The sequence below is a fragment of the Sorghum bicolor genome, chromosome 7, assembly GCF_000003195.3.
Source record: "Sorghum bicolor cultivar BTx623 chromosome 7, Sorghum_bicolor_NCBIv3, whole genome shotgun sequence".
NCBI lineage: Eukaryota > Viridiplantae > Streptophyta > Magnoliopsida > Poales > Poaceae > Sorghum > Sorghum bicolor.
Genome location: NC_012876.2, coordinates 63,913,997 through 63,929,408, shown reverse-complemented (window position 1 = coordinate 63,929,408; position 15,412 = coordinate 63,913,997).

The window sequence follows — 15,412 nt, the reverse complement described above, 5'->3', positions numbered from 1 at the left end:
ACTGAAAACTTTTCACTTTTCAGAATTAAACAAGGCCGTACCCTCACAACCGAACTGGCGAGGCACGCAGGCCGCATATGTGTGGTGCGTTAATCAATAATATTTTTTTCTATAATGTATGAGCCAAGGTCTTGTTTAGTTTCTGAAAAAATTTTGCAAATTTTTTCAGATTCTCCGTCACATCAAATCTGTATTAAATATAGATGAAAATTAAAACTAATTGCACAGTTTAGTCGGAATTGACGAGACGAATCTTTTGAGCCTAGTTAGTCCATAATTGGACAATATTTATCAAATACAAACGAAAGTGCTACTATTCCTATTTTGTAAATTTTTTTGAATTAAACAAGGCCCAAACGAATGAGGTAGGTCGTCGTGGTGAGAGCGAGCTGCAGGCGCCCATGGCCAGTCACTCATCACCATCCGGCCGGATCGGGCGGAGAGACGCGGACGTACTACTACTACTGTACTAGAGCGACGCAGAAACAACAACCGCCACAGTTAGTTCTTGTTTAGTTCGCAAAATTTTTCAAGATTTCCCGTCACATCGAATCTTACGGCACATGCATGGAGCATTAAATATACATGAAAACAAAAACTATTTGCACAGTTTATCTGTAAACCGCAAGATGAATCTTTTGAGCCTAGTTACTCTATAATTGGACAATGTTTGTCAAATAAAAACGAAAATGCTACAGTACTGTTTTTCACCGGTTTTTGCGAACTGAACAAGGCCTTATTACGAGGAATTAATAATACGAGCGGCGTGCGGGCGGGCGCAGCGCAGGGGAACAAAACCATACTATCACTGTCGGCACCACACACGGATTTGCCGGATCCAACGGACGGGCCGGCCGGCCGGCAAACGAGCGAGAATTCAAGCACGGAATTGCGACGGCAAATAAATAAACCACCACCACCACCACCACACCGCGTACGCGATGCACGCACACGGCACGCATATATGCATGACGCAGTCTAGTGTACAGTAGTTGGCAGCAATTTATATATATTCGTCGCTTGTTTGTTAGTACTGATAAGCGTCACCTCGCTAAGATCATGTTTTCATCACCTCAGATTCTGCTGCTACTAGTATATACTCACTCGTCCCGTGCTGTCCTCAAGCAATAATTAATGATGCAAATGCAATTCTAGTGCAGTGCAAAAGTTGTCCGGTTGTTGTCCACATGATTAATCCATCCCAAGTCAATTTTTCCAAACAATTGGAGATGCTCTTAGTAATAGTACTCCTTGCGCTTGATCAGTCCCATAGCACTCTCCAAAATTAATTTTGCTGAAACTTCGACGATATTTAAATAGATAACCAACGACGCTTGGAAAGTTGGAATTGCATTTCATATATTGTTGCACATATCTTAGATTCTAACTTTGTATTCTCGTTGGAATATAGATGCTTGTATTTCTAACTTTTGTAATCACAATTTACATATAGTATGGGATCGTTACATATAGTATGGAAAGTTGGAATTGCATTTCTGATGTATATATGTCACGGCTGTAGCATGAAGGACGTGTCCAAGGACTGAAAACGTATTTCGCCATTCATGTAATAGCTAGACAATGACATGTGGGCCCTGCGTGGCCAGCTACCTAAGTCATATATTCTGAACACTCGTTGGAAGAGGACATACATAATTTGATTACAAGGCAAAGAACTCGAGCCAGAGGTTCCTCTGCTCGGTCGACCGAATCCCCCTGCGTACTTCCTGTCTCTCTCACGTCGTCGGCGATCGTCGGCGGCCACGGGTCTTACAGGTGGTAATAATAATAAACTGCTAGTTACTAGTATAACGTCAAGCTCCACTTAATTAAGCCTGTTCGTTTGAGTTTATCTATCTATCCTCCATTCAACAATTTGTTTCTATAATAAATTAGCAAATAGTACTTTTAGCCATGATTTTTCATCAAATGAACAAACTTGAACAGAGCATCTGCTGTTATACAGTGCTACCACGTACTAGTAGTCCGTGTTTCCCCCTTCTCTTTGCACCACTAAACATGTCGGTGGTGGCCGCGAGCTGATGATGAGAAACCAAATATAAATGCGTGAGTAGTTCTAACCACCTAACATAGGTTGTTTAAACTTATCAGCCGTACTTTTCAAATCACAGAACAAATTAGCATCAGGCATAAAAATGATCTAGGCGCCAGGGTACGGTAAAGAGTTAGTAGTCCTCCTTGCGCTTTTGTCAGTTCCATATATATGCCTCATCTCTCCAAATTTGTGTCATCACAACGGGTTTTAATTATGTTGACCCTACTAAAAAAAATCTAAGTTTTTTTTTCTCGAATACGTAAAAGATCACTGTAAGAGAGAAGAGTTCAAACAAACATATAATATGATGATATTTAAGTAGATAATTATTATATAATGCAGTGCAGGGGCGGGCCTAGGCCTAGGGCCAGCAGGGCCATGGCCCTAGTCGTGGCCCAAAAATTTCAGAAGCAACTCTTCATTTTTACCTAAGAAAGAAGCCCATTAAAGAGAAAACTAGAGCAGACCAAGACTACAGAAGAGAAAGCGCTGCACTCGTCCACCGATCCTTGCGCGGACGTGCCCACGCCGCCGCAAGCAGCACGCCTCGCGCCCGCGCCCGCGCCTGTTGCCTCAGCTCCGCCGCTCCGGCCTCCGTGCCCTGGCCACCAGGATGGTTGGCCGCCCCTGCGTCTGCCTGCCGTGTCCCCTGCTCGGCTGCTCGCTCCTCGATCGGACGACCGCCCAGCTGCCAGCGCCTAGATACGCTCGGAGTCAGAGGCCAGACTAGGGGCACAGAGCGGCAGCCAGTATAGAGCCCCAGCCCCTAAACACGTCCGCCTGCCACCCAGGAGCCGAGAGCACCCTGTCCAGAAGCCGTGATTCAACGTGAATTGGAGCTGTGAAGGTACGTAGGGGCTGTTTGGTTGCTAGCCACAATTTGTCATACTTTACCTTAGGCAAGTTTGCCCAAGTTGGCAAGTGTTTGGTTCACAACTAAGCTTAGACATGATTCTTTTAGGCTCCACATGTCATAGAGTTAAAAAGTGTGGCAAGATTCCTTTAGGCATGGCAAAGTGTGGCAACCAATTTGCTAGCCACACTTTTTGTGGCTTGCCACACTTACCTAAAGTTAGTTGTGGTAGATTGTGGCTAGCAACCAAACATCCCCGTATTCCTTCAATTTTAGTAGTTTAGTACTTTTCTTGTTTTGCGTTGATTTCAACTGCTAATTATGAACTTTTGATTCCAATTAAATGAAGAGGACAAGGACTATTGTATCGTATTTCTCTTGAGTTGGTAAACTAGAACAATGAATCATCCATCCTCCATTGTCAGATCTAGATCCAGAGCAAGAGCAAGCAGAGGAAGCATCCATCATCCTCGGGCGTCATCTCACTGTGCAGGAGCTATTATATCGTACTATTAATTATAGTTCAAGAATTTGTCTGAATTTGCCAATTTTGCTTGAGACTTTTTATTTTCTATAAAATACATGTGTGCATATATATGATCCTATAAACTATACTATAGGTTATAGCGTTTGGATTTTACCATTTTAGCCACTAGGATTTGGCCATTAGGATTTGGCCCTAGTCTTAGCCAAATCCTGGATCCGCCACTGATGCAGTGTTAACATTTATGACTCAAAGATTTATTCGATGATCACGCCATTTCTTCCCACGATGCGTCTTGGAAAGTTGGAATTGCAACTTTGTTAGATACATCTTAGGTTCGGCCTTTTTACTTTAGTTGGATTATTATAGATGCTCGTTATTCTAACTTGCACGAGTATATATAGTTTGTCTATGTCACATATGTCATATGTGGTAGGGATAGGCGTAAGTAAGAGCATAGTGGAAAGAAATAACGGTTAAAAAAATACTCCTTCCGTTCAAAATGAATTAATTTCTAAAATCTATATCACTCAAATGTTTTTAAGTTTAACTAATTTTTATAGAAAAGTATAACAAAAAATATAATATAAAATAAGTATATTTTAAAAATATATTCTTTAAAAAAACTAATAGTATTAATTTCCTACCATAAATTTTAACCTTTTTAAAAAAATCGATCAAAGTTTGAAAAGCTTGACTTATAATAATTCTAGGAATTAATTCTTTTAGGTACATAGGGAGTACACTTTTGACTTCAATACTAGATGTAAATATATAAATAGATTAAAAACATACTATGTAAACGTGCTAGATCAGTTCCAATCGTCCCTATAGGGAATTCAAGGTGAATAAAGCTAAAACTGAAAGCAATAAATCGAGATGCATAGATCATCACTGTTACGTCTTTCTCATGATAGTAGCATAATGATAAGCTCGCAGTTAGTAGTATAACGTCAGGCTCCACCTACTAAACTTGAGGAGAGCATCTGCTATACTAGTGCTACTAGTACTACGTACTATTTTTCGAAAAGTTCTTTTATTTGATTACAGTAGCATTTTAATTTTATTTGACAATTAGTATATACTAATTAGGTTTAAAAATTTATCTCGCGATTTATAGACAAATTATATAATTAGTTTTTATTTTTATCTATATTTAGTACTTCATACATATATTCAATGTGATTGATCAAAAGTTTTTAGATTTAGAATGGGAACTAAACAAAACCTTCCCCTTCTCTCTAGTCTGCTTAGATTAGAGATGAAATTTTTTTAGGTGTCACATCGGATGTGTCGGAAGGATATCGGAAGAGTTTTAGAAACTAATAAAAAAAACAAATTACATGCAAGACAAATCTATTAAGTATAATTAATCTGTCATTAGTGCATGCGGGTTACTGTAGCACTTAAGGCTAATAATGGACTAACTAGGCTTAAAAGATTCGTCTCGTGATTTTCCACCAAACTATATAATTAGTTTATCTTTTTTATCTATATTTAATATTTTATGTATGTGTTCAAAGATTCGATGGAATAAATAAAAAAATTTTGGGCAGGGCCTACACGAGTACCCCACCAAACATGCTTGTCGGTGGCCGCGAGCACATGATCAGAAACCAAATTCTTGAGTTCACCTACCAACAAAAAATATTCAATCTTACGGTACATGCATGAAGCATTAAATATAAATGAAAATAAAATTTAATTGTACAGTTTGTCTGTAAATCACAAGATGAATCTTTTGAACCTAGTTAGTCAATAATTACACAATAATTACCACATAAAAACAAAAGTGCTACAGTACCTAAAACAAAAAAAAACTAAACAATGCCGACAAGCAGACTAGTGCCTTGTTTAGATGCAAAAGGTTTTCGAATTTTGACACTGTAGCATTTTTGTTTGTATTCGTTAAACAGTGTTTAATAATGCACTAACTAAGCTCAAAAGATTCGTCTCATAATTTATAGGTAAATTGTACAATATGTTATTTTGTTTATCTATATTTAATATTCTATGCATGTACCGCAATTCGATTTGACAAAGAATCTTGTAGACTATTGGAATTTTGAAGGGATCTAAATAGGCCCTTAGTTCCCAAAAAAATTTACAAAAAATTTCAGATTCCTCGTCACATCAAATCTTACGGCAGCATGTATGGAGTATTAAATATAGATAAAAGTTTTTGAAGTTAGTTAGTTTATGATTGGATAATATTTACCAAATAAAAACTAAATGCTATAGTACCCGAAACCAAAATTTTTTGAAAACTGAACAAGGCCTTGTGGGTCAGCATCGGTAGATGGGCCGTCAAGCCTCATCAACTTTGTTCTGCTTCAAAACTAGTTTTCTGCACAGGCAAGCAACCTATAGCCGCACGATTTCGTGGGCCTAGGGTCACGAACCCACGATTGTTGACTCAATCCATACACGCCGCTGCTGAATGCTTCCATCTTGATGGGCCAGGTCCAGAGATAGCCCAACTGCTACAACTCCAGGCCATTTCCAGCCCAGATCATTCAAACAAGACAATATGAGTTGGAATTCTTTCCTCATGGCGCGCCACTTAGGGCCTGTTTAGATCTATTTTTTTTTTAGATTTGGACACTTTCGTTTGTATTTGACAAATATTATCCAACCATGATCTAACTAGGCTCAAAAGATTCGTCTCATGAATTACAGAAAAATTATGCAATTAGTTATTTTATCTATATTTAATGCTCCATGCATGTGCCACAAGATTCGATGTGATGGAGAATCTTATAATTTTTTGAAATTTTGAAGACATCTAACAGGGCCTTAGTACGTCTTGCTCGGTTTCCTCTATGGACCTCAAACGTATTTCCTCCCTGTCCCTTCACACACACACAACCCTAATAAGCTTGGTCCATCAGCATGAACATTGTTTCATTGTTTGCGTTTTACCTCGACACACATGCATGTACTCCCCCCAAGCAACACATTCTCGAAAAGACCAGCAATTTAGTTGTGTCTATTGAGTAATGAAATCCCTGATTCAAAAAACACACATTGTCGAAAACTTGAAACCTCTTGGACAATCATTTATATAGCAGAATAAATAAAGACACAAATTCAGTCTCTCGAGCTTAAAAGTTAACTATGCTAAATCTATGATAGTACACCAGTTAATGTATGTGAGGAGGCAAATACTTTTGGTTCTTCCATCAGCTCTCTTGGTTTTCCCTTAAGTCACACAAAGCCCACAATGGCTGACTTTTGGCCTCTGGTATCTAAGTGTGAAACAAGGTTGATGAGCATATCATCTTTCTTAAGTCAAGGTGGTATACTTCAAATGACTAATGTTGTTCTCAGTGCTTTGCCTACTTTCACAATGGGCATCTATCTTTTGCCCAAGACTATGGTTAAGCCTATTCAGATGTTTAGGAAACATTGTTTATGGAGGGGCTCTGATATTAATTGTAAACAACCACCAAAAGTAGCATGGAAGCTTGTTTGGAATTCAAACGAGAATGGTGGCCTAGGCGTTCAAAATCTTTACACAGAGAATGAAAGTTTGTTGCTTAAGTATCTTCATAAGTTTTTTAACAAGTCTGATATCTCTCAGGTTCAACTGTTTTGGAATTCTCACTACACTAATGGTAATATTCCAATAAACAATAGGAAGGGGTCTTTTTGGTGGAAAGATGTTCTTAAATTCCTTGGTTCTTTTCTTTAAGAGTATGGCTTTAGCTTCAATTGGTGATGGTTCCACCTGTCTTTTTTGTCAGATGTTGGAATGGTACCCTAGCTTCTCAATGCACAATGGCCTGAACTTTTCTCCTTTGCCAACGAGGAACACATTTACGTTCCGCAATTTCTGTATGCATAAGACAAGTCTGAATTTTTTCATGTCCCTCTTTTAGTTGAAGCCCACATGCTGAATACCAATTACTGGTTTCTGAATTGGAATATATTCAACTTATTCAAGGCAAGGACACATGGGCCAGGCTATATCTAGGGATCCTCTAATTTTGCATCAAGTAAAGCCTACTCACACTTGTTAGGATCTATCCCGGTGTCACCTATATATAATTGGCTCTAGAATTCAAATTATCAACCAAAGAGGAAGGTGTTCTTTAGTTAGCTTTAAAGGACCGTCTTAGTACTTGGGAGCTTCTGAAATGGAAGACCATGGCATTACAAAGTTATAATTGCCTTCTTTGTCATCTAGACACACAGGAATCCTTGCATCACCTCTTTATGCATTGTCCTTTTGCCATGTCATGCTGGAATACGCTGAGGTTAGTACATCTAATCCAAGGAAACATCTTGGACACAATTCCGTTGTTCAAGATTCAAATTCATGTCTTTTTTTAGGGAATAATCATTTCAATGAGCCTATCTGGTCTACTCGAAGTGAGTCGTGTTGTTTGTTTGACTGATAATTAAGTCACTGTTGGTTGATTTGTTTTGAGAGAACAATATTGTTGAATGGTTGACAGATTCTGCTGATAAACTCAAGCGAACAGACTGTAATCTTCAGTACATCATTTTGTGAAATCGTGCAAAATAGTCTTCGTACAGGAGCTAGCTCGGGTTAAGCACTAGTACACAGAGGTACTATACAGGCGGTTCGCAACCCCTTTCTACAGGTGGTTTGGTGAACCGCCTGCGCTGGTGGGCTGTGGACTGAGAATCGCCTACGCTAAAAATTGCCCGTCTCCGTCGCGTAAAATCGCGGCCGGTGGGATTCAAACTCGAGACCTCACCCTCGCGTAGTCTCCTCTACCACTCCACTCATCACTCACTTATCTCTATATTAGAGTTTAGTTCCCTGCATATTATCCTAAGCCGAGCATACATTGATTATTTGAGGCACTAAATAGATTCAAATGAAAAGGTTGTCAACTACAAAGTTTGATGTAACACCCTAAAATTTACTCCTTTTGAAATATAGATAAAGTTATTTAATATTTTTGTGCTCATGAAAATTTAGGAAAAATAATATTTTTTTATTAAAATTTATCATAAGGCTTAGCAATATTATTATGCATACATGCTGGTGCATATATTTTGATGTGATGCTTGTTGCTCCTTTGTGTGTTGAGACTAAGCAAAGTTTTTAAAATTGCGTTTAGTAGATCGATCTTCCTTGTTGACCAGTACGTCTTTATCTTTATCAACCAAATTTATTGTTTCTCAGCTCAAGTTTTTACTAGGAGCTTCCTAAAGTCTTTTCTTTGTCACTCAAAGCACTTCTTTTAGTTCCTCGTCCATCAAGCAATCTCTACAAACTGTTTAGGAATTTTTCCATCTTCTGTTCTCACTTTTCTCTGAGCATGATCTAATTTTTAGATGCTCCAAACAATCTTATCTTGAGCTCCAAAAACTTTATTCAGGTTCCCCATGTTCTATAATATCTCTGAGAATTTTTCCTGAATTTTTGGAGCTTTCGGAGTATTTTTCGTGGCTTAACTACTAATTCTAAACTTTTCTATCCACAAAAATAATTAATTCCGAAAATAATAAACCTCTTCCTATTTGTTTGCAACGTCAAAGCCCATAATAAATCTCAAAGACCATGTATTTATTTACTGATGGGCTTTAATAATTAATTAGACCTATTAGTAAAGATGAAGGTTGCAAATAAATTAGTACCATATCGCTAGTTGACGTGAAGGTGGAGAGTTTCTCTCACTATATATATATGTACCAACCTCTTAGGCAAAGCACACCAAAAACTACCATATGGAAGCCTCTAATTTGAGAATTCCTAAGTTAGAAAAATAAAAGTATATTTTCTCTTTCTTTCTCTACAACGGGATCTCCATCAGCCAGGGTTACGTCGCCCAAGCTCTAGCTGCCGCTGCCGATGCTTGGTTCGCTGCCGTGCTGCTTCGTCCACAACTCGACATGCCATGCCGCGTGCCTTGCTTCTCGTACGGAGGAGCACGACGATATGAAACAGCACTGGTACGGTCACCGTTTTTTTTCTGTATCTATACCGTCTTCGGTCGTGTACCAGTTTTAGTTCATCGATCTGTTTCCAGCTAGGAACTTCCGCAAAGCTAGTAGTTGCCGGTCACGAAGGGATAAGCTAGCAGACTATCTTGTGTTCATCTACATCTTCTATACACATCCAACCACTGCGCCCTAGTTCGCTAGCATGAAGTATATATCTCAGCTGTGATCGTCCTGACCTCGGGAGATAGCTGGTGAAGCATACGACTAAAGTGCACCATGATTAACAAAAGGTTAGCGGCCGGATCAGTTCCTTCTCACATTATTCTATTGACTAAATCATGTGCTGATGTCATACTAACATCACTTTGGTGCAATATCCGATTCCCTGCAATAAAAATAATAAATAGGAGTGCTTACACGTAACAAGCTTAATTCATACAGGCATGATTAAAAGTGTGTATTATTTTATTGATTCAAGATAATGCTAATGTCATGTATATGTCATTCATGCACAATAAATCACTATTGTCTATTTATTCCTCAATTCAAGAAAATCTATCTTTTATATATCCTGAAGATATTCCCTAGTAACTATGAAGACTGTCTAATGAATTTCGTGGTTTAAATCCTAACTTGAATAATAATTATGCAATTGGATTTATAGATAAAATATAATTAGTTTACCTTGGTTTCTAATTCAAAATACAAATTGACTTAACATGATATTTCTCTAGAATATTCTATACCGTATATAATTAAAAATAAAAAGCTTCTAAAGTAAATCCTTTGAAGTTGTTTCTATTTTGGCGTAGCTCCGATTAGCGTGTTTTTCATGTATGTGTATTCGTAGCAATACGTAGATTAATTTTCAAACCTTTTCACTGATTGGTGTACTGTTCTAATTGTAGCTCTGTTTGCTCCATGTATGTTTGGTCCCAATTGTGTATGTTGATGATTGGTGACTGAGAATAGATGGTGAATAATCTGTGGTGATCAAGAGCGCTACAACAAGCAAGATCAGTACTTGGACAATTAGCAAGATCAACAAGAGCATTTGGATTAAGGCAAGTATAGCATTTGGATTTTAATTCTGTGACCATGATCCTGTGACTAGATTAATGTTAAGTAATAAATGATAAAAATGACTTTTTAGCCACTTGATGATTTATCTGTAAGTGATAACCGGGACAACAGTGCAACCATGAGGGCTATAATGGCTCTGGCTTTAGCTCAGTATGGAGACCTTTTCTAGCTTGTTAGAGGTTACCCGAAAGGGCGGAGGGGCTGAACCGACACGGGTATAGTGCGAGCCCCTGTCCCTATGTGTATAGGCTGCGCGTCATTGTGCCATTCGGAAGGGGGGTATCTATATCTGCTCGCGAAGGAAACCTTGCGGCCCTAACATGTTAGACGAACTTTTGAAAGGCTTCATAGTGATCCCTGCCGACCTTCCTTGGTAGTGGGTTAAGAGGTCGACGGGCCTCGGACGAAAGGGTAAATCATGACTCATGGGTAAAGATGTACAACCTCTGCAGAGTGTTAAATCATGACTCATGGGTAAAGATGTACAACCTCTGCAGAGTGTTAAAACTAGTATACTGGCCGTGCTCACGGTCAAGAGCGGCCTTGGGGATTCTTGCATCGACGATGATGATTCTTGTGTGTTAAATATGCTCATTATTTATTATTTAATGCTCTACATTATTTATGTCACATTTGATCATGAGATTGTGGGATATATACAATCTAGTTGCTATACTTGTGGAGTTCGACATGGACTCACTCTTGCTATTTCCCCACACCCCTCAGGAGAAGTTTTGGGCTTGTGATCAACCAGTCAGTTGGATCCTGTAGAGTGAAGTTAATATCCGAAGTTTGGAGTTGTCTATCCGCTGTTTGCTATCAGGTTATCTCTTTTATACTAAGTACATTATCTATTTACACATTGTCTTTTGATATTACACCTTATTTATAGCTATATGTGAGATTTGACAGCTATGACTCACATATGGTGCATATCTGGTTTTGTCCTTAAAATCGGGTATTACATTTGATAACTTTTCAAGATCTACAACTTTTATATTGATAGTTTCTCCATTTGAGGTCATTTACAAAATTTAAATTTTAAATTTGTGAGATGCAAACGTAATTTTCGATGACAAAATGATCTCAAATAAAGGAATTATCAACTACAAAGTTTCATAACTTTTCAAGATCTACAACTTTAATTTTAGAAGTTTTTTAAAACGAGGTCATTTAAAAGGCTTAAAAAATTCAATGTCAAATTATTTCTACAGGCGATTTTCCTAACAAAACCGCCAATCGCCTGTAGAAATACATGATTTCTACATGCGGTTTTCTTAAGGAACCGCCTGTAGAAACCATGTATTTCTACAGGCGGTTTTGTTAGAAAAATCGATAGTAAAAATTGATTTTTACAGATGGTTTTTTAGTCGGACCCGCTGATTTCTTTTCACGGGCGTTTTTAATTGAAATTGTCTCTTTTTTGTACTAGTGAAGTTTAGAGCTAAGAGTCACTTAAAATATCTGTTACAATTATGACTCGACAACTTTGTGTAATCTTGTTTATTTTCTATTCCTCCTTCATTTTTTGATTTGTACTACTCAGACTTTGTACTATATAAGTTTTTTTTAATAAAAGTCTAGTAGGGGCAACTTCTCTTGTTTTCCTTTTTTAAAAAAGGAAGTATCTCGCTCGGCCTGTAGTTCTGCCCACTTTGAGCCTCCAAACGCGCATAAATAGGTCGTGTTTGGAATTTGGATTGGGCCCAATGTAACGGACCTGATGCATGCATTCCTCTTGCTCACAGTAGTCACAGACATGGTCAGCTTCCTCTCTCTCTCTCACACACACACAAAAAAAACACGGTCAGCACGGTTCACACACGCATGCGGCGAGACACAGTCTTCCCTTGGTGGATCCACGAGAAGTTACCGCGCGTACGTCCTGGCTTTGCCGTTGTCACGAACAATGAACGCGTTCTTCCCACTCTCTGTTTGGTTGACGAGGTAGGAAAAATCCCAGCTCTCTGTAGCCTTCGATGTATACATACAAAAACAAATAAAGAAAAAAAAACAAGCTGATAACTACTGTAGCTGTCGTTGTACAGGCCGCCAGGACTACGGTCGTCTACAGACGATCGAAAGGCGCGTGTGAAAATTAATTACAGTATTTTTGACGGCTGTGGCGCTGTGTGTCGACCGGATCGGACCGGCGACGTGGCGGACCGCGACGTCGTCGCGATCGCCCTTCCAACGAAACCTACGCGCGAGCAGGAGGTTTTACTTTTACCTCGGCCTTGTTTAGTTCCGAAAAGTGAAAAGTTTTCGGTACTGTAGCACTTTCGTTTGTTTGTGACAAATATTATCTAATTATAGACTAACTAGGATCAAAAGATTCATCTTGTGATTTACAGCTAAACTGTGTAATTAGTTTTTATTTTCGTCTATATTTAATGTTTTATGCATGTGCCACAAGATTCGATGTAACGGAGAATCTTGAAAACTTTTTTGTTTTCAAGGTGAACTAAACAAGACCCTCGTCGTGCGTGGTCAGACGACGTACCGGGGCCGGCCGGCCGGGCCGCCGGGCGGCGGCTAGCTAGCGCACTGTTGACCATTCGACGACGACAACGTTGTTGCACTTCCACCAGTTGACGCGTAGGTGGCGGCGCTGGATGTGCATGCATGCACATTCAGCACACCGCCATGTAGGCGTGTACTGTTCGATCAGGTGCAAGTTGGCCAGACATACTTGTACTCTAGTTAACCCTGTTGTTCGCACATGAGCACGTCATATTGTGTACCTTCAGCGATGAACGTGATATACAAGATATGTCGTTAGAAGAGCTTTGCTGGGAGCACGGTACGCAAGACACGTCGACAGTGACGAAGCTAGAGCGAATAAAAGGGTGGTGCATTTCTCTTATAAAAACATAAACTCTAGCTATAATCACAGTGAAAAATTGATTTACTTAATGGTGTTTAATTTTTTTGTGGGTGCATGTGAACCCACTGCCTTGTATGTGGCTTCGCCACTGCACGTCGGTGAGATCTCAGGGCGTGTGGTTGTGGTAGCTATGAACTGCCCTAACCGCCTTGACCAATCTAAGGTTTCGCCATTGTTGAAGCAATGAACATCTTCGACAACAAAGAATAAGACGAAATAGTAGATTGGAAAATAAGACAAAAGATAAAATATAGATGTATTTTGAAAGGTTCGATTGTAGGTGATTCAATCGGCCGTCACTCTTTATGTTTATAGGACGGCTGGTCTTTTCGTATGTAGCACGACTCTAGAATACAAATAGAAATATATCTAATTTGATTGGAACTTATACAAGAGAAGAATATATCTTCCTCATGTCTGAGTCTCCCACACACACCCTGCTGCAAACGTGGCCAAGCAGATACGTGACCAGGCCAAATTGTTAGATTATTATTAATCTTCAATTTTCTGACCTATCCATGTACGCTTCTTCCTTTAATTAGTTGTACACCATCATCTCGTGCACGTGTGAGACTTCCCTTCTCTTGCAACATTTCCCTTATTCACGTGCAAACGACCACATAGCATTAGACCTTCGGATACGTATCTACATGTTTCTCCTATGTGCAGGCTTGTACATAAACTCTTTCCTGCATGTAGTAGCTGTAACTGAAGTAACCCGCTTCCATGTTTGTTGCTTTATGCATGCTCTGAAGAAAATCATAAGCATGTCAGGCTAGGTAGTGATCAATATTTCAATATGCCAAGTAGCAAAACAATTAATCCAACTCCATGCTCATCACTTGCTCATATAGACATCTCCAACAGAACTAGAACTGCATGCTCGCAATGCAACCCGCCAGCCAGTCGCCACCCAGCAGTCGCATGCAGCCACGTTCAGATGAATTAATCCAAGTCCAAGATCTAGTTTGCATGCGCGCGCTGTTCACAGTACAATATATAATTTGGCACAAGTGGCAGGTACTCAAAGATGAGTATATTATATATATACACTAGTACGTGGTAACGTATGTACTATTGTGTATATCAGTATATATATGCCTAAATTTTATACAGTACCGCCTACAACTTGACTGAGGCGGCTACGCGGCACGGCAGACACTAAGTACGACGTAAACGTGTCGAATTCATCGTCAGCTAGCGTCAGTTTGTTCTTCGCAAATACTCTCTCTCCTTGCTTTTTTTAACCGCCGTTCTCATTTCCCGAAACATTAAACATTCTTAACTTTAACCAAATACTACCTCCATCTACAAAAGAATATAAATTCTCATATTTTAAGGAATCAAACAGTTTAAACTTTGAATGAAATTGTATAAAAATATTCTAATACTCATGAAACAAAATAAGTACCATTAGATTAGTTATAGAACATATTTCCATAATAAATTTATTTTGAGATATAAATAATGTTGTTTACTATAAATTTAGTCAAATTTAAACTGGTTTAACCGACACGTTTTTCATAATTGTATTCTTTTGGGGACAGAGGGATGGTATACAAGAAAGAGAAAAAAATAGGTCTATGTACTCTCAAAATGTTATTTTTGATTCCCTAAACTTTGATTTTGGGTCTTGTCTGGCTCCAAACAAACTTTAACTCTATTTCTCAGTGAACAATACTTTCAGCCATATCTTTTCAGCCAAGTGAACATAATGTGTCCCAAGCATCAGTGGCGGAGGACTCGGTAGGGCTAGGTGTGGCAGCTGCCCTACCTTAAATAGTTAAATTTGTTTCACTCTTCTTTATCCTAGTCACATCACATGTTTTTTCTTAATGTATGTGCTATTAATCATGCTCTATAAACTGTAGGCCACACCTCGGTTGTTCTTGCCAAGCATGCATCGTCATATACGTACCCTAGTCAGTAGACACAATAATGAGACCTCGTTGCAACCTCGGAGGACTGGTAGCTGGTAAGGTTGCAACACAGCCTATATATATACGGCTCTAACCATGCGTACGTACGCGTGACTCAGTTGCATGCAACCGATCAGAATTCTCGACTCTCTCGTCGGTTGAGCCATGCATGCATGGCGTGGCGACCGTGTGCGGGACTCGGTCGGTC